Raw genomic sequence first — 25690 nt, 5'->3', positions numbered from 1 at the left:
GCCAAGACCCAAATCCTGGAAGTCAGGGCCCCGGGAGGCCAGTGGTTTCTGGATGTGGGGATACGGATTGCCTATTTCTCACATATAGGAGGGAGACTTGGGTCCTAGACAGGCTCACATTTGGCCTCCACGATGCCTGGCACCACCCCTGGCCTTTGGCCTGTGGCTTCGTGAGTGTGTGCACTCTAGCTACATTTCTCCTGCTGTTTCTCCGATTCTGCCCGCAGGGTCTAGCTGAGTGTGGAAGTCACCATTTAGCACTGATAGCAGTGTCACAGGTCTCTAAATATCAAGACTCAGGCTGACCTTGGCTGTCTTCTGCCCCAGGCAAGGGCCCCAAGGCTTCATCACAGATGATCACATGTGGGCCCCAGCAGACTTTATTCTCTATCAACACAGAGGTCTGGGTGAAGATCAGCAGGCCACACAGGCCAGGTGAATGCCCAGTGGGTGGGGCTAAGGCATGTTTATTGTTACCATGGACACAGCCTCTGGAAGCAGTCGGCAGAGATGCTAACGGGCCACGTTTAAGTACTGAGCCAATAGGAGAGATTTGGCCTACTTGGCTGATTCCACAGGGCACTTTATTTTGGCCTATGACACTCAGCAGCCACTTCTGGCTGTGGCCACAGGAATTCAGCACACCCAAGGAAAGGCTTTGCAGATGGGAGTCTCTGATGGGGATTGGTTCAAGGCTCTGGGAGAGCGTGCCAGGTACCTGTTTTCCACTTACTTGAAGACATCAGTAGGCAAGGTATCCGCACTCAACATCTGTTGTCTCTCTCTGTCTCTGTATGTGTCAGTTGTGTGGCACTTCTTCATTGCACTCCTGAGAACCATCACAACTACCAGAGGCAGAGGGAGAGACTAGAGATGGGTGGAGGAAATCCTCTGGCTGTATTGGTTGCCCATAGAAAGAGAATAGGAAGTAATCCATCTGGATGGCCTTAGAGACTGGTGATTGATGGGGGAGCTACACCAGGAGTGGACCCTGGCCAGGTGGAGGTTGAGGGCAGACAGGAGCCCTTCGGCAAAAACTACTCGCACCCATAGATTGTATTGAAAATCCCGGCCAACTGGACTGGGCAGAACACATTCATACATACCTGCGAGAGGCCTTTTCTGAGTCTGGAGATCCCAATCTGTTTTCTACCAAGTCATCATGTCAGCACACACCTTGCCTGAACACATGAAACTTGCCTTTCTCCATGAAGGTTTTATCCACTAGGAACCACAGCATGTCACTCAGCCAAAGGCAGTGCTGACAAAGTCAAGTGAAACAGCTGTTTTCACATTTTTGCCATCTGCTGGTCCACGGCCTCCAGTGGCATACTACACATGTGTTAGGTCTCAAAAGCCAAAGCTGAAATCCTGTGAGCCACGGCTCTGGGAGGCCAGTCATTTGTGGAAGTGGGTCTATGGATTACCTACCTATTTGTCACATACAGGAGGGAACTTTGTTCGCAAGACTGCCTCGCTCTTGGTCTCCACGATGTCTGGCACTTTCTCTGGCCTTTGGCCTGTGGCTCCGAGGGTGTTAGCACTCCAGCTACATTTCTCCTGCCATCAGTCTGATTCCACCTCCAGTGGCTATCTCTGACTGTGGATTTCACCATTTACACTGCTAGCAATGTCACAGGTCTCTCTCTACATATATCTAGGCTCAAGCTGACCTTGGCTGTCTTCTGTCCAGACAACAGCCCCAGTACTTCATCCCAGGTGATGACACGGGGGCCATGGAGGATATTATTCTCTATCAACACAGAGGTCTGGGTGAGGGTTAGCAGGCCTGGTAGTCCAGGTGACTATCAGGTGGGCAGGGCTAAAGTTTGTTTACTGTTTACTGTTACCATGGAGACATCCACTGGAAGCAATGGGCAGAGATATTGATGGGCCAGATTATAACTACTGAGACAATAGGAGAGATCTGGCCCATCTGCTAGATTCCACAAGGCCCTACATTCTGGCCTATGACATTCCGTGGCCACTTGTGGCTGGGGCCTCAGGTATTCAGCATACCCAGGGAAAGCCTTTGTGGATGGGACTCCCTGATGTGGACAGGTTCGAGACACTGGTAGAGTGGGTCATGTACCTACTTTACCACTTTAAGGCATCAGTAGGCAAGGTATCCCTGCTCAGTGTCTATTGTCTCTCTCTGTCAGTGGTGTGGTATCTCTTAACTGTACTCCTGAGAGTACTATGAGAGCCAGAGGGAGAGACTAGAGATGAAAGGGGGAAAGCCTCTAGTTGCATTGGTTGCCCATGGGCAGAGAACAGTAAGTAGTCCATCTGGATGGCCTTGAGGAATGGAGATTGACTGGGGAGCTACACCAGGGGTGGGCCCTGGCCAGCTGGAGCTTGTGGGCAGACAGGAGACTCTACGGTGAATACTACTTGCGCCCAAAGATTGTACTGAAAATCCCAGCCCGGTGGACTGGGCAGGAAACATTTACACTTACCTGCAAGAGGCCTCTCCTGGGTCTGGGTATCCCAATCTGGTCTCCGCCAAGTCATCTTGTCAGCACACACTTTGTCTGCACACACAAAATCTGCCTTTCTCCATGAACGCCTTATCCAACTAGGAACCACAGCATGCCACTCAGCCAAAGTCAGTGCCTGCAAGGTCAAGTTAACAGCCGTTTTCACATGTTTGCTGTCTGTTGGTCTGTGGCTCCAGTGGCACACTGCATGTGTCAAGTCTCAGATGCGAAGGCCCAAATCCTGGAAGTCAGGGCCCCAGGAGGCCAGTGGTTTGTGGATGTGGGGATATGGATCAAATATTTCCACGTACAGGAGGGAGCCTTGCGCCCTAGACTGGCTTATTCTTGAACTCCAAGACGCCTGGCACTGTCCCTAGCCTTGCTCCATCGCTGTGTGTGTGCACTCTAGCTACATTTCTCCTGCTGTCACTCTGATTCCCCCTCTAGCGGCAATCTTAGTGCAGAAGTCAACATTTAGCGCTTATAGGAGTGTCTCAGGTAAGCATATATCGAGGCTCAGGTTGACCTTGTCTGTCTTCTGCCCCAGGCAATGGCCACAATGCTTCATCCCAGATGATGACATGTGGGCCCTGGTGGACATTTTTCTCTATCAACCCAGAGATCTGAGTGGGGGTCAGCAGGCAAGGTAAGCAAGGTAAAGGTCTGGTGGGTGGCACTAAGGCTTGTTTACCATTACCATGGTGACAGTCTCCAGGAGCAGTGGGTGGAGATTCTGGTGGGCTGGGCCAAAGTATTGAGCCAATAGGAGAGATCTGGCCCACCTGGCTGATTCCACAGGGCCCTTTATTTTGCCCATGATACTCAGAGGTCACTTCTGGCTATGGCCACAGGAATTCAGCACACCCAGGGAAAGGCTTTGCTGATGGGATTCCCCGATGTGGACAGGTTCAAGCCACTGGGAGAGTGGGTCAGGTACCTGTTTACAACTTACTTGAAAACATCAGTAGGAAAGGTGTCCCCGCTCAACATCTAGTGTCTCTCTCTCTTTCTGTCTTATCAGTCAGTTGGGCGGCATCTCTTAATTGTGCTCCTGAGAACCATCACAACTAAGGTAGCAGGAGGGAGAAATGGGAGATGAAAGGGGGAAAGCCTCTGGCTTTCCTGATTTCCCATGGGCAGAGAATAGCAAGTAGTCCATCTGGGTGTCCTTAGAGACTGGTGATTGATGGGGGAGCTATACCAGGTGCGGTCCCTGGCCACATGTGCCTTGTGGGCAGACAGGAGCCCATTCGGGACAACTACTTCTGATAGATTGTATCAAAAAATCCCACCATGTGGACTGGGCAGAAAACATTCACACATACCTGCGTGAGGCCACTACTTGGTCTGGAGATCCCAGTCTGGTCTCTGCCATGTCATCTTGTCAGCACATACCTGGCCTGTACACATAAAAATCTGCCTTTTCCCAGGAACCAACATGCAACTATTAATGCCATGACACTCAGCCAAAGGCAGGACCAACAAAGTCATGTAAAAGAGCCATTTTCAAATTTTTGCTGGTCCACAGCCTCTGGTGGCACACTACATATGTGTGAGGTCTCAGAAGCCAAGGCCGGAAATCCTGGAAGCTAGGGCCCAAGGAGGCCAATGGATTGTGGATGTGGGGATATGGATGACCTTTGTCCCACATACAGAAGGCAGCCATAGGCCTTAGTCTGACTGGCTCTTGGGCTCCACGACGTCTGGAACCGACTGTGGCCTTTGGTCTGAGCCTAAGTGAGCAACTGTACCCCAGCTACATTTCTCCTATCATCACTCATTCCTCCTGCCTTGGCTATCTGAGTGTAGAAATGACCATATATCACTGACAGCAGTGTCATAGGTCTCTAGATATCGAGGCTCATGGTGACCCCGGCTGTCTCTTGCCCCAGACAATGGCCTTGCTGCTTCATCCCAGATGATAACGCGTGTGCCCTGGCCACATTAATCTTTTTCAACTTGGAGATCTCGATGACTGTTGGCAGGCCAATGAGGCCAGGTGAATGTCGGGTGGGTGGGGCTAAGGCTTGTTTATCAGCACCATCAATAAGCCTCTGGAAGGAGAGAGCAGGACTTCTGATGGGGCTGATTCATAAGTTCTGAGCGAATAGGAGAGAACTGGCCCGTGTGGCCTATTCCACCGGGCCCTTCATTTTGGCCTATGAGACTCAGTGCCCACTTTCAGCTGTGGCAACAGGAACTCAGCACACCCAGGGAAAGGCTACGCAGGTGGGAACCCCTAATGTGGTCAGATCAAGGCCCTGGAAGTGCAGGCCAGTTACCTGTTTTCCACTTACTTCAGGACATCAGTAGGCAACGTATCCCCACTGAGCTTCTATTCTCTCATTCTCTCTCTCTATATGCATTGGTTCTGTGATATCTCCAAGTTGTACCCTGAGAAGCATTACAACTAGGAGAACCAGACAGAGAGACTAGAGATAAAAGTGTAAGACCTCTGGCTCAATTGGTTGTCCATGGGCAGGGAATAGCAGGAAGTCCAACTGGATGGACTTAGAGTCTCATGATTGATGTCTTAGCTACACCAGGGGTGGACCCTGACAAGTGAAGCTTCTGGGCAGATGGAATCCCCTCTGACAACTACCCCTACAACTAACACGGTGTATTGAAAAACCATGCCAAGCAGACTAGGCAGAAAACACAGAAACGTATGTGCGAGAGGCCTCTCCTGGGTATGGAGATCTTAATCAGGTCTCCACCAGGTCATCTTCTCAGCACACCTTACACACACACACCAACTCTGCCTTTCTCCAAGAATACCACATCCACCTAGGAACAACAGCATACCACTCAGCCAAAGACAGAACAAGCAGTCATGTGAAAACAGCCATTTCCATATTTTTGCCATTCGATGGGCCACAGCCTCCGGTGGCACACTGCATATGTGTGAGATCTTAGAAGCCAAGGCTGGAAATCCTGGAAGCTAGGGCTCCAGGAGGCCAGTGGATTGTGGATGTGGGGATATGAATGAGCTGTGTCGTATGTACACGACGGAGCCCAGGTCCTAGTCCGAGTGGCTCTTGGGCTCCACAACATGTGCAATCGTCGCTGGACTTTGGCCCAGGCCTCCGTGAATGATAGTACTTCAACGATATTTGTCCTCTCATCAATCTGATTCCACCCACTATGACTACCTGAGTGTAGAAGCAAACATTTAACACTGACAGCAGTGTCACGGGTCTCTAGATTTCAAGGCTCAGGCTGATCTTGGCTGTCTTCTGCCCCAGTCAATGGCCCCAATGCTTCATCCCAGATGATTACACGTGGGCCCAGGCCACAATACTCTTTATAAAATCAGAAGTCTGGGTGAGGGTCAGCAGGCCAGGTAGGTCAGGCGACCGTTGGGTGGGTGGGGTTAAAGCTTATTTACCATCACTATGGGGACAGCCTCTGGTAGCAGTGGGAATAGCCTCTGATGGGGCCTGGTCAGAAGTACTGACCCAGTAGGAGAGATATGGCCCACCTGTCGTTTTCCACAGGGTTATTCATTTAGGCCTATGAGTCTCAGCTGCCACTTCTGGCTGTGGCCACAGGAAGTCAGCACACTGACGGAAAGGTTTTGAGGATGAGAGCCCCTGATGAGGACACATTCAAAGCACTGGGTGCGCAGGCCAGGTACCTGTTTTCCACTTAATTCAGGACATCAGTAGGCAAGGTATCCCCACTCAGCATTTATTCTCTCTCCGTCTCTCTTTGTATGTGTCGGTTCTGCAATATCTCTAACTTGTACCCCTGAAAAACACCACAACTAGGAGAGCCGGAAAGAGAGCCAAGAGGCAAAAGGGGGAAGGCCTCTCGGTGTCTTGTCTGCCCATGGGCAGAGATTATCAGGTAGTCCATCTGGATGATCTTAGAGCCTGGTGGTTGTTGTTGTGGGAGCTACACCAGGGTCTGACCCTGGCCAGGTATAGCTTCTGGGCAGACAGGAACCCCTCTAGCGACCAGTCCTTCTGCTGATCCGTGGTACCAAAAAACTCCCCCAAATGGACTGGGCAGAAAACACTCCCACATACCTGCAAGAGGTCATCCCTAGGTCTGGTGACCCAAATCTGGTCTCCAGCATGTTATCTCATCAGCACACACCTTGCCTGCCTTTCTCCATGTATTCCACATCCAACAAGTAAACAACACTCAAAAATTAGAAGGAGTGGCAATATTAGTTTCCAACAAAATAAACTTTAAAGTTAAATCCTCAACAAAGGATAAGGAAGAACACTATATAATGAAAGGGAAATTATGCCAGGATAATATAACCATATTAAATATTGATGCACCCAAAAACAGAGATTCAAGATACATAAAAAAAACTCTAACAACAGCACTAAAAGTGAGATAGACAACTCCACAATAATAGCAGGAGACTTTAACACACCACTTTCAGTGAAGAATAGAACATCCAGAAAGAATCTCAATAAAGACACGGAAGATCTAAATGCCACAATCAACCAACTTGACCTCATAGACATATACAGAACACTCCACCGAACAGCAGCCAAGTTAAGTTTCTTTTCCAGCACGCATGGAACATACTCTAGAATAGACTACATATTGAGTCAGAAAGCAAGCCTTAGCAGAATCCAAAACATCGAAATATTACAAAGCATCTTCTCTGAACATAAGGCCATAAAAGCAGAAATCAATAACAGAAAAAGCAGGAAAAAGAAAGGAAACCCTTGGAAACTGAACAACACCTTACTCAAAAATGACTGGATTATAGAAGACGTTAAGGATGCAATAAAGAAATTCATAAAATCCGATGAGGGTGAAAACACTTCCTATCAGAATCTTTGGGACACAGCGAAAGCAGTGCTCAGAGGTCAATTTATATCAATAAATGCACACATACAAAAAGAAGGAAGGGCCAAAACCAAAGATTTATCACTACAACTTGAACAAATAGAAGGGGAGCAACAAAAGAAACCCTCAGGCACCAGAAGAAAGCAAATAATAAAAATTTGAGCAGAATTAAGTGAAATAGAGAACAGAAAAACAATTCAAAGAGTTAACAAGACCAGAAGCTGGTTCTTTGGGAAAAAAAATAACAAAATTGATAAACCACTGCCAAAGTGACAAAAGAAAATCAGAAGAGGAAGCAAATAACCCAAATAAGAAGTTAGATGGGTGATATCACAATAGACCCAAATGAAATCAAAAGAATCATACCAGATTACTACAAAAAATTGTACTGTAACAAATTTGAAAACCTAGAAGAAATGGATGAATTTCTAGAGACACACTATCTACCTAAACTAACACAAACAGAGGAAGAACAACTAAATAAACCCATAACAAAAGTAGAGATTGAAACCGTAATTAAAAAACTCCCAATAAAAAAAGAAAAGCCCTGGCCCGAATGGCTTCACTGGAGAATTCTACCAAACTTTCAAAGAAGAGTTAACACAACTACTACTAAAGGCATTTCAGAGCACAAAAAATGATGGAATACTGCCAAACTCATTGTATGAAGCCAGAATAACCCTGATATCAAACCTGGGTAAAGATACCACAAAAAAAAGAAAATTACATACCTACATCCTTCATGAATTTAGAAGAAAAATCCTCAACAAAATTCTAGCCAATAAAATTCAACAATGTATCAAAAATAATAATGATAATTCACCATGACCAAGTGGGATTCATACCAAGTATGCACTGAACGTTCAACATTAGAAAAACAATTAATGTAATCCATCATATAAATAAATATATAAATAAAAATAAAAAAAAATTATTGTGCTTTAAGTGAAAGTTTAAAAATCAGGTCAGTCTCTCATACAAAAATTTATATACACCTTGCCATGTACTCCTAGTTGCTCTCCCCCTAAGGAGACAGCACACTCCTCCTCTCCACTCTGTATCCCCCATGTCCATTCAGCCAGCTCCTGTCCCCCTCTGCCTTCTCATCTCCCCTCCAGACAGGAGCTGCCAACATAGTCTCGTGTGTCTACTTGAGCCAAGAAGCTCACTCCTCACCAGTATCATTTTCTGTCTTACAGTGCAGCCCAATCCCTATCTGAAGAGTTGGCTTTGGGAATGGTTCCAGTATTGGGCTAACAGAAGGTCTGGGGACCATGCCCTCTGGGATCCTTCTAGCTTCAGTCACGCCATTACGTCTGGTCTTTTTATGAGAATTTGAGGTCTGCATCCCACTGTTCTCCTGCTCCATCAGGGATTTTCTGTTGTGTTCCCTGTCAGGGCAGTCACTGATTGTAACGGGGCACTATCTAGTTCTTCTGTTCTCAGGCCGTAGTTTCTGGTTTATGTGGCACTGTCTCTTGGGCTGATAATTAACTCGTGCCTTTGGTGTTCTTCATTCTCCTTTGTTCCAGGTGGGATGAAACCAAATGATGCATCTTAGATGGCTGCTTGCTAGCGTTTAAGACCACAGACACCACTCACTAAAGTGGGATGCAGAATATTTTAATAATTTTGTTATGCCAATTGACCTAGATGTCCCCTGAAACCATGGTCCCCAGACATCTGCTACTCTGGCCTTCAAAGCATATTCTGGAAACTTCTCTGCTTTTGGTTTAGTCCAGTTGTGCTAACCTCTCCTGTACTGTGTTGTCTTTCCCTTCACCAAAACTAGTTCTTGTCTACTATCTAATTAGTGAATATGTCTCTCCCTCCTTCCCTCCCCATCGGCATAATAATCAAAGAGTATTTTCTTCGGTGTTTAAACTATTTGAGTTGTTATAACAATGGTCTCATTCAATATTTGCTCTTTTGCAACTGACTAATTTCAGTCAGCATAATGCCTTCCAGATTTCTCCATGTAATAACATGTTTCACGGATTCATCATTGTTCTTTATCGTTCTATAGCATGCCATTGTATGAATATACCACAATTTATTTATCCATTCATCCATTGGTAGACACTTTGGTTACTTCCATATTCTTCCTATTGTAAACAGTGCTGCAATGAACACAGGTGTGCATATACCTGTTTGTGTGAAGGCTCTTATTTCTCTAGGATAAATTCCAAGGAATGAGATTGCTGGATCATATGGTAGTTGTATTTCTAGTTTTTAAGGAACTGCCAAATTGATTTCCAAAGTGGTTGTACTATTTTACATTCCCACCAGCAGTGTATGAGTGATCTAGTCTCTCCACAACCTCTCCAACTTTTATTATTTTGTGTTTTCTGGATTAATGCCAGCCTTATTGGAGTGAGATGGTATCTCATTGTCATTTTGACCTGCATTTCTCTAATGGCTAATGATCCTGAGCATTTCCTCATGTATCTGTTAGCTTCCTGAATGTCTTCTTTGGTGAAGTGCCTGTTCATATCCTTTGTCCATTTTTAAGTGTTTTTTTTTTTTTGTCTTTTTATTGTTGTGTTTTTGCAGTATCATGTAGATTCTAGAGATCAGATGCTGATCGCAAATCTCATAGCTAAAAACTTCTTCCCAGCCTGTAGATAATCTTTTTACTCTTTTGGTGAAGTCTTTGGATGAGCATAGTGGTTTCATTTTTAGGAGCTCCCGGTTATCTAGTTTATGTCTGGTGTTTGTGCATTGTTAGTAATGTTTCATATACCATTTATGCCATGTATTAGGGGTCCTAGCATTGTCCCTATTTTTTCTTCCATGATCTTTGTCATTTTAGATTTTATATTTACGTCTTTGATCCATCTTAACTTTTGTGCTTCGGCGAGGTATTGGTCTTGTCTCATTTTTTTTGTAGATGGATATCCAGTTATGCTAGCACCATTTGTTAAACAGACTGTCTATTCCCCATTTAACTGAATTTGGGCTTTAGTCAAATATTAGCTGCTCATATGTGGATGGATTTATGTCCGGATTCTCAATTCTGCTTCATTGGTCTATGTATCTGTTGTTGTACCAGTACCAGGCTGTTTTGACTAGTATGTTCTAAAATCAGGTACTATGAGGCCTCTCACTTTGTTCTTCTTTTTCAGTAATGCTTTACTTATCTGGGGCCTCTTTCCCTTCCATATGAAGTTGGTGATTTGCTTCTCCATCTTGTTAAAAAATGTCCTTAGAATTTGGATTGGAATTGCATTGCATCTATAGATCACGTGGGTACAGATTACTTTTGGTAGAACAGACATTTTTACAACGTTGAGTCTTTCTATCCAGGAATAAGGTATGTTTTTCAACTTACATAGGTCTCTTTTGGTTTCTTGCAGTAGTGTCCTGTAGTTTTCTTTGCATAGGTCTTTTATGTACCTTGTTAGATTTATCTCTAAGTGTTTTAACTTGTCAGGGGCTATTGTAAATGATGTGGATTTGGTGATTTCCTCTTCGACGTTCTCTTTATTGGTATAGAGGAATCCAACTGATTTTTGTGTTTCTCTTGTATCCTGGTACTCTGCTGAACTCTTGTATTAGTTTCAGTAGTTTTCTTAGGAATTATTTTTTAACATCAAAATCTTAATAATATCAACAAAAAAAGCTCCCACCAGAATGTTATCACATAGCATATGATGGAAAAAAAGGAAAAAATAAACATCACAGACTTCTTTATGAATAAAAGGAAATGGGCATTTGATTATTTTCAAGATTGAAAGGTTCTATTGCAGCCATAAAGTTAATTTAACATAAAACATAGCTTTTCTTTGTTACCCTGAGCCTCTCAGGAGGGCAGTGATCAAGAATGATAGTTTGATCTGAATCAGAAAATACTAGTTATCATTCAGAAGGTGAAATTTTCAACCATCCTCTACTGTTCTCCTATATAAAACTTAATTGTAGGGTCTTAGAGTTGCATACTTGAAAATGAATAGTATGCAAATATGTTCATTTTGCATAACATAAACATAAAAGATGAGGAAGATACACCTTAAGACATAAGAAAGAATACTTAAAAAAATGTACAATGCCTTTGTGCATAAATGAAAGTATTTGAGCAAAAGAGTTACATTAACAAAGATTAAAATCACAATGAATTTACTTACTCAAATACTAAACTGAAAGGCATTCCTTTAAATATTTTATTTTAATCATGTATGTTTTAGTCATTCAGAATTGTTTAATGTCAAAAATCCTGAAGTAAATTTTACACTGTGAAACTTCAACATTTTTGTTTAATCCATTTTTTAAGTCACAGAAGTATGCTGTATTTCTATGAGTATTGTGGATGTTGATATTTGCTGACTCATAGCAACCTTATATTGCCTGATTTTGTGAAATCTTTATGACTGTATATTAACATCGGAAGCATTATTTTTTAATTTTTTACATAATTTTCCCAATTACTTAAAAATAATTATGTAATTATTGTATACCATTGATATTTATATTCAGGGATTAGGGGTTACTTGATAAGCACCTTTTCTTTATCAAATTGAATAATAATTTTATGAAGTTTGGATTTACACATTGTGTTCTTTGTCTTTACGTTGTCAATCACTGTTAAACTTTCAGAGAACAGGAAACGAAGATTCAGCATCTTTGCAACTCCAGCATAATCCCAGCTGGTTTTAATCCTAAGAATTTCCATATAAGGTAAGCATGCTCTTTTTTTCATTTTCTTTTAATGATAGAGGCGATATCCCTATAATGCTTTGTATTCTCCATAAGTGCATGTCTGAAACCAGGAAAGGCCTGCCTCGTATGCAGCTCTATTGCTGAGCACCTTGAAACGTCATATACTTCCCTCTCTGAGACACTGAAGTTTCAAATTTAATATTATATTAAACATACTGTTTGAACTCTGAAATCTTTTGTTTGTTCATTTATTATTTTTCTTACTTTATGTGGTAATAAACCAAAAAAAAAAAAAAAAAAACTCTTTGCTGTCAAGTTGACTCTGACTCATAGTGACCCTACAGCACAGAGCAGAACTGTCCCACAGGGTTTCCAAGGAGCCATTGGTGGATTCAAACTGACCTTTTGGTTAGCAGCCAAGCTCTTAACCACTTTACCACCAGGGCTCCTTAACAGCACAGTTCAATTTGTTTAAATAAATTTATGAATGGAATATTTAAAAGAACCATGGTATTTCTTTATAAATGACTTTACTTTCGAGCACTCAATAATTAAGAATATTAGGTACCTAGTTTTTTTTTTAGTGAAAGGATTTTAAGTCCACAAATATTTAAATAGAATGATTATTCTCTTTCTGCTAATCTCCCTTTCTCTAAGTGATGATTCCTTAAACTATTAAATCAATTGCCTATTTCTGTTAGAAACTAAACTAAATCAAATTCAGTAGCCACAAGAAAAAGTTATGAAATATTAGGAAAAAAAAAACTTAAAATCTTATCTATGAAGTTCAATAGGCAAGAGATTCTAAAAAGGCCTTAGAGTAAAATGGCAGAAAATCGTTCATCTGTGGCCTTTGATACTGAAATCGCAAGTGGTAAAAAGACTAGCTACTGCTGAGTTAGTGGAAAGTATCCAATACTATTGAGGAAGTCAGTAGTATGAAATACCTTTGAGGGTAATAGAAAGGTTGTCATTATGTGTCATTGTACCAGAAATGGATCATCAAGTAGGAGGTCATCACTGTGCTATCACAGGTTCTCTGCCCGAGCAATGTTTCACACAGGGAGATACGGGAATTATAAACTTAAGGCAGCATCTCCAAGTCTGCGGTGCAAGCATGCTATCGAACAGCACAAAGATTCCGTAAAAGTGAATGTAAAAGAATTTGATTTTCAGCTAGCCTTAATAGTTGGCACTAGTGATAAAAACGCCACAGACCTGTGAACAACACACTGCTGTGGAAGTCTTTCAGAAACACTTCACAACAAAGTTCAGACTGAAAAGAAGTAAAGAAAGTAAATGGGGGATACTTGGAATATGTAATAAATGCTTCTATTTTGTAAATGGAGTCACTGGGTGGTGTAAACGGTTAACACGATCAGCTGCTCATTAAAAGGTTGGTGGTTTGATTCCATCCAGAGGCACCTCAGAAGAAAGGCCTGGCAACCTACTTTCAAAATATCAGGCATTGAAAACCCTATGGAGCACAGCTCTAGTCTGACACAGCTGGGCTGAAATCAACTCAATGGCGACTGTTTTTCTCTCTTTTGGAAGTGGATCAATCTTACAACAAAGTCACACTCAGAAACTGTAATAAGCCAAAACATCATTGTGACTACTCTACTGGTCCGCCATAATTATGGGGATTGTAAAAAAAGAACCCCAATTTTACTGAGGCAATCTTGGTTCATGCCTGTTATTCTGTAATATTTAATAACAACAACCAACTTCATTCTCAAAACAGTTCTGCTTTGGCCAGAATTAGACTGTCACCATGCCACTAGCAACTTACTGCCTTTCAGCTCTAAATCTACCCTTTTACAGCCTCCTCTGTGATAATAGACTGAACTGTTTAAGCTTTTTTTTTTCTTGTTTCGTGAGCATTCTGTTGATCTTGTGGTGAACAGACATTGCTTCTATTTTGTTCTCTTCTTGCCCTGTTGCACCACTCTCCAAGGGATTCTTCCCCAGCTGTGCCCAGGGCAAGGTAGTTCCTTGGCAAGCTTGCAGACCTGGTCCCGTTCTGGTGGCCACCTCACTGTGGCCCTCTCCAGGTACCACCTCCCCATTGGTGAGTGGGATTTTGATGCAACAGCTCTTTCTGTGTTCTCACACGCTAGCATCAGGCCACCTGTGACGCAGATGGTGTTTCCTGCTTGCCTGGCAACTGTAGTCCAGCTCTGGCCACAGAAATCCAGAGAGTTTCTCTGCCATCCAGTGGGGTCCAACCACATCTTCTCCAATGAGATCTAAAGCACAGCCTTGGGCAGTTTTAAGAGGGGATCTCCCATCCAAGTTGTTGCTGTTTTTTGGTATCTCTCATGTTGTTGTTATTAGGAACTGTCAAATAAGTATAACAGAGCCCTAGGTACAAGAGAATAAACACTGCATGATCCTGTACCATCCTCACAATTGTTATGTTTGAGCCCATCCTTGCAGCCACTGTGTCAATCTACTTCTTTGAGGGTATTCCTCCTTTTGGCTATTCCTCTGCTTTACCAAGCATCATGTCCTTCTCCAAGGACTGGCCTCTCATGATAACATGTCCAAAGTACGTGAGATGAAGTCTCACCATCCTCACTTCTAAGGCGCATTCAAGCTGTACTTCCAAGACAGATTTGCTCATACTCTGGCAGTACATGGTATATTCAATATTCTTTGCATACAGAATGATTCAAAGGCAGCTATTCTTCTTTGGTCTTCCTTACTCATTGTCTAGCTTTCTCATGCATATGAGTTGACTGAAAATACCATGGCTTTCATTAGGCAAACCTTAGTCTTTAAGGCGATATCTTTGCTTTTTAACCCTTTAAAGAGATTTTTTGCAGCAGACTTGCCCAATGTAATATGTCGTTTGATTTCTTGACCAGTGCATCCCTGGGCATTGATTTTGGACCCAAGTGAAACAAAATCCTTGACAGCATCAATACGTCCTTAGTTTATCATGATGTTGCTTACTGGTCCAGTTGTGAGAACTTTTGTTTTCTTTATGTTGAGCTGTAATCCATACTGAAAGCTGTAATCTTTGATATTCATCAGTAAGTGCTTTAAGTCCTCTTCCATTTCAGCAGGCAAGGTGGTGTCATCTGGATAACACAAGATGTTCATGAATCTTCCTTCAATCCTGATGTGGAGATCTTCATACAGTCCAGCTTCTAGAAGTATTTGCTCAGCATACAAATTCATGAAAGGATACAATTCTGATGCACCCCTTTACTGATTTTAAACCACAAAGTATACCCTCGCTCTGTTTGAATGACTGCCTCTTGGTTCTCATAAGCACAATTAAGTGTTCTGGAAGTCCCATTCTTCACAATGTCCATAATTTGTTATGATCCACACAGTCGAACGTTCTTGCATAGCCAATGAAACAGAGGTAAACACCTTGCTGGTATTCTCTGCTTTCAGCCAACATCCATCTGACGTCAGCAATGACATCCCTCATTCTACGTCCTCTTCTGAATCTAGCTTTAATTTCTCGCAATTTCCTGTCACTGTACTGCTGCAATCGCTTTTAAATGATCTTCAGCAAAATTTTACTTGTGTATGATATTAATGATATTGTTTGATAATTTCTGCATTCTGTTGGCCCAACATTCTTTGAAATGGGCACAAATATGGAACTCTTCCAGTTGGTTGGCCGGGTAACTGTCCTCTTGGCATAGATGTGTGAGCACTTCAGTGCTGCATCCCTTGTTGAAACATCTCAATTGGTATTCCATCAATTGCTGAAGCCTTGTTTTTCACTGATTCCTTCAGTGCAGCTTGGACAGCCTCCTGCAATACCATCGATTCCTGATCACATGCTCTCTCCTGAAATGGTTGAACACCCACCAATTCTTTTGGGTATAGTGACTCTGCGTCTTCCTCCCATCTTCTTTTGATGCTTCCGGAGGAATCAGTCTCTGGAGAAGGACATCACGCTTGGCACAGTACAGGGTCAGCGGAAAAGAGGAAGACCCTCAATGAGGTGGATTGACACGGTGGCTGCAACAATGAGCTCAAGCATAACAATGATTGTAAGGATGCCGCAGGACCCGGCAGTGTTTGGTTCTGTCGTGCATAGGGTCGCTATGAGTCGGAACTGACTCGACGGCACCTAAGAACAACAACAAGGTAATCTTTTTGCTCTTTTGGTGAAGGCTTTGGCGAGAATATGTGTTTCATTTTTAGGAGCTCCCAGTTATCTAGTTTCTCTTCTGGTGTTTGTGCACTGTTAGTGCTGTTTTGTATACTGCTTATGCCATTTTTTAAGGCTCCTAGTGTTTTCCCTACTTTTTCTTCCATGATCTTTATCATTTTAGATTTTATATTTATGTCTTTGATCCATTTTGAATTAATTTTTGCACACGGTGTGAGGTATGGGTTTTGTGTCATTTTTTTGCAGATGGATATCCAGTTATGCCAGCACCATTTGTTAAATGGACTGTCTTTTCCCCATTTAACTGACTTTGGGCTTTAGTCAAATATCAGCTGTTCATATGTGGATGGATTTATGTCTGGATTCTCAATTCTGTTCCATTGGTCTATGAATCTGTTGTTGTACCAGTAATAGGCTGTTCTGACTACTGTGGCGGTATAATAGGTCCTGAAAACGCGTAGTGTGAGGCCTCCCACTTTGTTCTTCTTTTTCAGTAATGCTTTACTTATATAGGGCCTCTCTCCCTTCCATATGAAGTTGGTGATTTGTTTTTCCATCTCATTAAAAAATGTTGTTGGAATTTGGATTAGAATTGCATTGTATTTATAAGATCACTTTTGGTAGAACAGACATTTCTACAATGTTGAGTCCTCCTGTCCATGAGCAAGGTATGTTTTTCCACTTATGTAGGTCTCTTGGTTTCTTAGAGCAGTACCTTGTAGTTTTCTCTGTATAGATCTTTTACATCTCCGTTAAGAGTTATTCCTAAGGATTCTGTCTTCTTGGGTGCTACTGTAAATGGTATTGATTTGGTGATTTCCTCTTCAATGTTCTTTTTCTGTTGGTATAGAGGAATCCAACTGATTTTTTTTTTTTTTTAACTTTTGTTGAGCTTCAGGTGAACGTTTACAAATCAAGTCAGTCTGTCACATATAAGTTAATATACATCTTACTCCTTACTCCCGCTTGCTCTCCCCCTAATGAGTCAGCCCTTCCAGTCTGTCCTTTCGTGAGGGCTTTGGCAGCCTCCAACTCTATCCTTCCATCCCCCCTCCAGACAGGAGATGCCAACACAGTCTCAAGTGTCCACCTGATATAATTAGCTCACTCTTCATCAGCATCTCTCGCCCACCCACTGTCCAGTCCCTTTCATGTCTGATAAATTGTCTTTGGGGATGGTTCCCGTCCTGTGCCAACAGAAGGTTTGGGGACCATGACCGCCGGGATTCCTCTAGTCACATCCAGACCATTAAGTCTGGTCTTTTTATGAGAATTTGGGGTCTGCATCCCACTGATCTCCTGCTCCCTCAGGGGTTCTCTATTGTGCTCCCTGTCAGGGCAGTCATCGATTGTGGCCGGGCACCAATTAGTTCTTCTGGTCTCAGGATAATGTAGGTCTCTGGTTCATGTGGCCCTCTCTGTCTCTTGGGCTCTTAGTTGTCGTGTGACCTTGGTGTTCTTCATTCTCCTTTGCTCCAGGTGGGTTGAGACCAATTGATGCTTCTTAGATGGCCGCTTGTTAGCTTTTAAGACCCCAGACGCCACATTTCAAAGTGGGATGCAGAATGTTTTCATAATAGAATTATTTTGCCAATTGACTTAGAAGTCCCCTTAAACCATGATTCCCAAACCCCCGCCTTTGCTCCGCTGACCTTTGAAGTATTCAGTTTATCCCGGAAACTTCTTTGCTTTTGGTCCAGTCCAGTGCAGTTGAGCTGACCTTCCATGTATTCAGTGTTGTCCTTCCCTTCACCTAAAGCAGTTCTTTTCAGCTAATTAATCAGTAAAAAACCCTCTCCCTCCCTCCCTGCCTCCCCCCCTCGTAACCACAAAAGTATGTGTTCTTCTCAGTTTATACTATTTCTCAAGATCTTATAATAGTGGTCTTATACAATATTTGTCCTTTTGCCTCTGACTGATTTCGCTCAGCATAATGCCTTCCAGGTTCCAACTGATTTTTGTGTGTTTATCTTGTACCCTGATACCCTGCTAAACTCTTCTATTAGTTTCAGTAGTTTTCTTGAGGATTCTTTAGGGTTTTCTGTGTATAAGATCATATCATCTGCAAATACAGAAACTTTCACTACTACCCTACCAGTCTGGATACGCTTTATTTCTTTATCTGGCCTAATTGTTCTGATATAGGGATACCATTTTGATTCCAGAAAAAGCAATGGTCCAAAGAAGCTAGGTACAGTGAGGCTAAAAAATGAAAAAAAAAAAAAAAAAGGAAATTTAGAAGCTCAACCAGTGGCTAATATTAACATGAGTGACTGAACCCTTCCCTCCCTCTTTTATTGAGATCAACTGACATCAGGTAAGAAGATTGTCCTCTGGCCCTCCACCCAACCATATCTTTTGAAAGTCAAATTCAGCAAGCCAGGCTTTGAACAGGAAAGAAAAGACTAGCAACTTTGGTTAAACAAAAGTAGCTGGCAGGATCAATCCTGGTCAGGAACTTCCTCATAGTGAATATTTAGTTTTGTGCATAAGGAAATCCTAAAATCAATATAAGATATCTGCTCTCAGTTTCTCTCTTTGACAGTAGATTTCATGGAACAACAGTTTCCTAATAGGTCAAATGTTTGATAAGCTCCAGTTGTTCCTTAGGATTTCAGAGTCAAAGGCCCAAGTTTCTGCTCTTGAAGTTTTATATTTCCTTTTTTTGTAATCACTGCAACATAGTCTTAATCTGATTTATTATCTCGTTTTCACCAGATGCTGCAGAAAAGTTATAACACCACTAACTGTAATGTTGCATTTTAAGAGACAAATGTAGTCCCATCCAAGGGACCTATCAGTTTATGTTCTGAAAACAAGACCTAAGGGCTCTATCTCTAAGTTCTTTTTGAAATCTACTGAAAAGAGTTAAAATTATCTTAATTCTATGTAAAAATATACTGTAGTGTTCTGGGGGTGATTTACCAAATTCTGTACATCTTAAGCTCACAAATTAAGCTATATGACACAGAAAGCAGAATACAGAGTCTCCATTATTTAACAGTAATGAAATTAGGGAGCAAACAGAGTTACTGCTTTCTAAGACTCTCTTTCAGGGGAATGACTAACTCTCCTGGATGCCTGGGGCCTGCAACTGACACAAATGCATGGAGTAGACCAGGTATGAGAAAGACATGAGTAATTAATTCAATCAAGAATGACAGTTGCCTAGTTATTGTTATTTTGCTTTTTAAATACTGCATCATGCTTAATAACTGTAAGGGTGAATACAAATCAAAAAGAAGGGGGGGGGGGAAGCACACATGTATCTGCCCACCCCTGTGCAAAAAAGAAGAGTACCAGTCTCTCTTTTCTCTTTTTTACATTTCTTCAGAACGCTTGCAATTGTAAATTCTCAGTGGCCCTATACTGACAGAGTAGAACTGCCCTAAAGCCTTTCCAAGGACTGGCTGGAGGATTTGAACTGCCAAGGACATTTTGGTTCACTGCCAAGCTCTTAACCACTTCACCACCAGGGCTCCTTTAAAAAATGCATATATATTCTTTTAAATGCCTAAGTAAACTTGCCAGTTTTACAACCCAGGAAGGTTTTCTCAAGAACCTAGGATCCATTTCTTTGAAATGTAACTAACAGAAAGGTAGCACCCCTACCCGCATGGGCCTTTAAGGTAGGTACCAGTTACTGTCAAGTCTACTAACTCTGCTGGATGCCTGGGGCCTGCAACTGACACAAATGCAAAAGACATGAGTAATTAATTCAATCAAGAATGACAGTTGCCTACTTATTGTTATTTTGCTTTTTAAACACTGCATCATGCTTAATAACTATAAGGGTGAATACAAATCAAAAAGAAGGGGGGGGAAGCACACATATTTCTGCCCACCCCTGTGCAAAAAAGAAGAGTACCAGTCTCTCTTTTTTCTTTTTTACATTTCTTCAGAACGCTTGCAATACAATTTGGAACTGGTGGCAGACTGGTTAAGAGCTTGGCTGCTAACCAAAAGGTCAGCAGTTCAAATCTACCAGTTGCTCTTTGGAAACCCTATGAGGTAGTTCTACAAACCAGATTCTGCAGTAATCAGCACTCAAATGGTCAGGACTTGGTCAACAACTGCCAGCTTCCCCAATTTTTTGCCTTCACTCACAACTCGGAATCAGAGAAACATACTCCCCAAACCAATTATATAGGTTGCCCTGCTTCTCCTTAGCCTTCCTCCAGCTTCCCATGCGAACAACCTCCAATAAGACCACACCCTAAGCAGCCTTCCTTTTTTTTTTCCACAATTAAACTTTCTCTCTCCACTGCCTGCCTCTGAGTCTCTGTAAAATACAAGTGATGGTGGCTGACTCCTCTGTCATAGCCAGCTCTGAATAAAGCGCTTTTGCTTGTTCTTGAGTGGCCTTTATTTCCACAAATGAAAACACTATAGAAAACTGAAATACCTTGGTGAATTCAGTCAATTACAATGCCACTGTATTTCTCAGATTTGGTAACATTTCCTCTATTGCTAGCAAATGAAATGTCAGCTCTGAATCATTTAATCTTTTCTTTTTCAGCTACAAAGTAATCTTTACCTGCATCAATACCATTTTTCAAAAGCGAACAATTGCTATGCCAATTGCAGGTGAAACATTTACCTCCCCTCCACGCATCAAAGGAGAAATTCAGAATGTCCCTAAGCTTTAAACTGGACATTGAGGCTGACCTGGGTCAAGAAGCCAAATCCCAGCTCTACCGCTTCCCAGCATGTGGTCTTAGCTGTTTACACTCTGCTGTTAGCTGCAGGGTGTTCATCTATAAATCTGGTTTAGTAAAGCCTAACTCTAAGGCTGGAGTAATAATTAAGTGAGATAATACATGAAAACACTCAGCCCATCACCCACCTCCAGGTAAGCATACTGCAAGTGGTGCCTTCCCAGGTTGTACCTATGGTTGCAGTTGATGTTTTGGTTACTGTCTTAGGCTGGGTTCTCTAGAGAATCAAAACCAGTGAGGCTTACAAATATATACAGAGACGGAAATTTACATCAAGGAAACGGCTCACACATTTGTAGAAGCTGGAAAATTCCAAGTCCATGGGTCAGGATAGAGGCTTGGTTCTCCTGATTTATGTAGCCGCAGGGGCTGGAGAACCCAACTTTGGCCGGACAGAGAGCAGGGCTCTTGTTCACAGGCTGTAAAGATTGATGGATTCCAAGATCAGCAGGGAGAACCAAAGGTAAGCTGCTAGCTCGAGTACAAAGAACTGGAGGTTAGACGAACAGGAGCCAGCTGCAGGATATAAAGCCAGCAAAAGACCAGGAACCTTGCCAGAATGTCCACTTCTATTCAGTGCAGGCCACCTGACCAACCTCTTACTCATAGCAGACCCTAGTAAGGAGGTGATCACATTATATCAAATCTCATCGTGGAAGTGATCATATCACCATAAGACTGCCAAGCTGCATCACAACTGCCAAACCACTGAGAATCATGGCCCAGCCAAGTTATACAGAACCTTGACCATCACACTTACTGTTGTTACAGTTAGCAGAGAAGGTATGTGTCAGGGACAACTCATCTGCCACACTCTGAATCCTACTATTTACAATCCATGACATGTTCAATACCCAAGACAACCAGGCAAACAGTCAAGAGAACATCACCTCCTAAATGGTCTTTGGTCCCCAAAGAATAATTCATCCTACTAGAACTAAAGTCAATATTTATTAAACTGTAGGTGACACATTTTGTAAACCTCAGTATGAATGATGTAATAAAAGTTTTCCAAGGAAATCTACCTACAATTGTTCTAGTTGCTTTATATTCAGTTATTTTTTCCTTTCTGAATTAATTTGCTTTTGAATACAAACTCTGGAAAGTATACTTCTGTGAAAGGGCCTAGTTTAATGGAATTAATATAAAAGAATTCCAATTTAAGAAGTAGTTTAAATATGCATATTCTATTTTAATAACAAAGCAATAGTAAAGCATTAAAACACATTCTTTACAAGTTCTAAGGTCTTTATACTGAGCAAAAAAAAAAAAAAAAATCATGACATGGTGTTGTTTGCTGCCATTGAGTTGATTCTGACTCATGGGTACCTCCTGCATGTAGAATAGAGCTGCCCTGTAGGGTTTTCAAAGCTGTAGTCTTTTTGGAACAGATTTCCAGGGTTTAATTCCAAAGCTACTCTGGACAGGTTCAAACCCCTAATCTTCTGGGTACCAGTCTAGCACTTAACCATTTCCACTACCCAGGGACCTGTTCCTGACATATAGTTTTACATATATTGAAATGATTGGCTACATTACTCATACTCATTGCTGTTGAGTCAGTTGCGACTCATGCCTACCCTACAGGACACAGTAGAACTGCCCTATAGGGTTCCCAAGGCTGCAAATATTTACAGAAGCAGACTGCCACATCTCTCTCTTGTGGAGAGGATGGTGGGTTTGGCTGGTGGATTCCAACCGCTGACTGTTTGGTTACCAACCAAGCACTTTAACCACTGTACCACAAGTGCTCCTTATGTACACATATACACTTTTTTTTTTTTTCATTAAAAACAAAGAACTTCAGTGTAAGGCACTGTTGTCCAAGAGTTAAATGAAGACTAAAAGTTCACACAATACCACCTTGCTCTAATGCTTCTCAAACATGTCCTTCAACCTACCACAGACATGAGGGTAATAATAGCACCCACTCAGCAAACTATTTGAAATAGTATTCCTCTCAATGCATGAACTGGCGTTTTCCCTCAAAAAAAAAAAAAAAAAAAAAGTAAAATAACTATTTTATATTAACAACAATAATTACAGAAGAAGTGTCTTGAGAGGGGGAAAAAAAACAAATAGAAAACTATAGCAGCTATTTCGGCCTAGAAAAAGTTTCCTAATACTTCCTGTGTTTTTTTAACCGTCCCAAGGAATACATTTACTCTGTTGTCGTGTAATCCTCATGATAAGAAGGAATAAATTTACAAGTGTGCCCTTGGTTCAGATGGTACTTAATGAGAAGTTAAGAGCTACCTGTACAACTGGGCTGAAGAATCAAATTTCTCTTGGTCCCTTGAGGAATCAAAACAATTGCCTAATGTCACATCAAGGACAGGATCACAAATTTTTAAGAATATCTTAATTTACTCTCATGAAATACATTAGCACTGAAACCTCATGAAAGCTGGATTCAGGGATTATCAGGAGTCTGCAACGTGACTTTTAAACAAAAACAGGCGCTTTGCTCTTTGCTGCTCATCTGCTCTTTTGCAGTAATAGTTTTCTGGGATAACCGTTCCTCACACGGACTGCAATGAATAGTCTTGAAAGTGCTTGCTTTGAAAGGAGAATTAACAAACTGGAATGCACACAGAGTAGAATGGCAAGAGGTATGGATAATTATCAACAAGACACCTAAAAGATACAGTTTTTTCAAGTTTTTACCAAAAATTCATCTCAAGGTAAAAAGTCATCCAGGAAAGTAAAACTTCAAGTTGATAAAGTATTGTTTATATGCACTACACCAAGCAATCCACTCAGGGTTTTAACAGTTGTAAAAATTAAACCACGGTATGGATGAACAATGAATGACGTAGTTTCGATGAGGTATTACTATGATTATTAGTCTCAGAAGGGGTTTCCCCAGTATGCAACGTCTTCAACAACCAGAAAAGGCCAGCAGCTTCTCATATCCTATGGGATTCAATACAGAACGCCTGTACTTCTATAAACAAGTCCTGTACATTAATAATTTTGTTACAGATCAAGGACTGGAGGAAGACACAGACGAGGTGCATCAAATGACCCTTAAATTGTTCACAAGTAGAGATGAAATTTGATATATAAAGGTGGATAAATTCGAGAGGTAGATCAACAGCTATAGTAAGCTGATTTACAACTTCCATTGAATGTAAGGACATGTCCATATTGACCAGGCCTGAAACATACTTGGTTATCGGGTTTGACTGTGTGTTAATTTCAGCAACATTTCTATAGTAACTAGAGAGTTGTTTTCCATGAGATCAGGAAGATTGGCTGGAATCAGGCCAATGTGATAAACAAGTCTTGCATTTTTTTCTAAGTCACCAAGGAATGTGCTTGTTGAGCAGATAAGGGGTGTTTGAAGGCTTTGGCCATTATTTGCTTCATCTCTACAGCAGTGCTATTCTTAACACACATTGATGTATCCCACTGAATTGCATGGTCAGTCTCTGTTGGATTTAGCCACGTCAACTCATCCTCACAAACGTGGAGTGGAGGTGTTAGACAAACGATGGCCAAAAATGGCTTTCAATAGATGGTTTTGGAACACTGACTAAAGCTTCTGTGTTTTGAGAGACAATCAAGCTGTCAAATCCAGAGTTGGAAGAATCGAGGTCTGGGTCACTGAGAATACTAGGGAAGCTAGCTTTACTCTGGGTTGGAGATCTGAATGACCCTCAGCTAAGGCTACCTGAAGCCCACTTATGTCCACAGACCGGCCCCTGTTTCCAACACCCATGAAAGCAATCTGGCGAGGTGTCTTTCAGAAGAGTTTCCTTGGTGGTGCCAGCATGAGCTGGGAAAGAAAAAAACTTTTCTGTTGGAGTTATAGGAGGTAAAAATCCTGAGAGTGGTGGCCAGTCCAGCTGCTGGCCGCCACATGCAGGCTTCACAGGACAGGATTGAGCAGGTGTTTGAAACTGGCAACAAAGGGGGTGGCAGTGAGCAAACTGAAGTTGTCAAGGATTTCTTTTTACTTGAATCCACAATCAATACCCATGGAAGGAGCAGTCAAGAAATCAAAAGACACATTGCTCTGAGCAAGTCTGCTGCAAAAGACCTCTTTAAAGTGTTGAAAAGCAAATATGTCACTTTGAGGACTAAGGTGCGCCTGACCCAAGCCATGGTATTTTCAATCCCATCGTATACATATGAAAGCTAGACGATGAATAAGGAAGACCAAAGAAGAATTGACACCTGTGAATTGTGGTATTGGTGAAGAATACTGAATACACCATGGACTGCCAATAGAATGAACAAATCTGTCTTGGGAGAAATAAAATCAGAATGCTCCCCAGAAGCAAGGATGGCGATACTGTGTCTTACATACTTCAGACATGTTGTCAGGAGGGATCAGGCCCTGAAGAAGGACATCACGCATGGCAAAGCACAGAGGCAGCGGAAAAGAGGAAGGCCCTCAACGAGGTAAACGGACAGTGCCTGCAGGAATGAGCTCAAGCGTAATAATGATTGTAACGATGGCCCAGGCCCGGGCAGTGTTTCTTCCTGTCGTGCATAGTGTCACCATGAGTCAGAACTAGCTCGATGGCACCTAACAACATGCTGTCCTACACCCACTGCCATCAAGTCAATTCCAACTCAGCAACCCTATAGGACACAATAGACCTGCCCGATAGGCCGTCCAAGGAGTGGCTGGTGGATTTGAACTACCAACATTTTGGTTAGCAGCCAAACACTTAACCACTGAGCCACCAGGGCCCCCAAAACACAGTTGGCAGCAGTGGGATTCGAACCCATGACCCCACAGAGACCAGAGCCATAATCCAGTCCCGTAGACTGCTCAGCCACTATACTGCTCATTATACTTCCCTAGTTAAAAGGTAAGAGGCACTGGTGGTTCAGTGATCTTTCCATGGGGGTGATCCTGCTTTGAT

At 42.2% G+C, this 25690-nt stretch overlaps 1 protein-coding gene and 1 pseudogene across 2 annotated transcripts in view; both read right to left on the bottom strand.

Annotated features, from left to right (window-relative positions):
* Positions 1-25690, bottom strand: part of LOC126061817 (NUT family member 2G-like) — a 432103-nt gene that overhangs the window by 130938 nt on the left and 275475 nt on the right. The window lies entirely within an intron of this gene.
* Positions 1-25690, bottom strand: part of LOC126061699 (CCR4-NOT transcription complex subunit 11-like) — a 232206-nt pseudogene that overhangs the window by 190625 nt on the left and 15891 nt on the right.

The sequence above is a fragment of the Elephas maximus genome, chromosome 18 (assembly GCF_024166365.1).
Source record: "Elephas maximus indicus isolate mEleMax1 chromosome 18, mEleMax1 primary haplotype, whole genome shotgun sequence".
NCBI lineage: Eukaryota > Metazoa > Chordata > Mammalia > Proboscidea > Elephantidae > Elephas > Elephas maximus.
The sequence above is the reverse complement of the archived record's forward strand: the minus strand, read 5'-3'. Positions and strand labels throughout refer to the sequence as shown.